The sequence below is a fragment of the Mycetomoellerius zeteki genome, unplaced genomic scaffold (genome assembly GCF_001594055.1).
Source record: "Mycetomoellerius zeteki isolate Tzet28-1 unplaced genomic scaffold, Tzet1.0 scaffold1087, whole genome shotgun sequence".
In the NCBI taxonomy this organism is placed as follows: Eukaryota; Metazoa; Arthropoda; class Insecta; order Hymenoptera; family Formicidae; genus Mycetomoellerius; species Mycetomoellerius zeteki.
In genome coordinates this window covers 1-378 of record NW_017256004.1, presented here as the reverse complement: position 1 = coordinate 378, position 378 = coordinate 1, and positions in this window count along the sequence as shown.

The window sequence follows — 378 nt, the reverse complement described above, 5'->3', positions numbered from 1 at the left end:
AAACGAGCATATGTCTATAGGACTTTTTTTCTTAGTTTTTTACTCCTCTACACGCTCCCGAAGTTTTGCCATTTAATTTGGAAACACCCTGTATATACGAATATTTTGTCCGTTCATACGACCCGTCGATTGCAGAAATACGACAGCAAATCAATATGTACCCGTGTTTGAAGACAGGTGGTGTTGCTGATACAAGTTGGCATTACCATCGTGTACTACCATCTTTCAAACGACGACATACAAAATTTCAGAGTAATTCATGCGATAGTTTTGATTTGACAGCAATTTGTAGTGAGCGTGTTTGATGTTTCTTGACTTTACAATAGAAAACGAGCAATATTGATCCGTGATTCGCGTTTTATTTTTGGATTAAGTTTT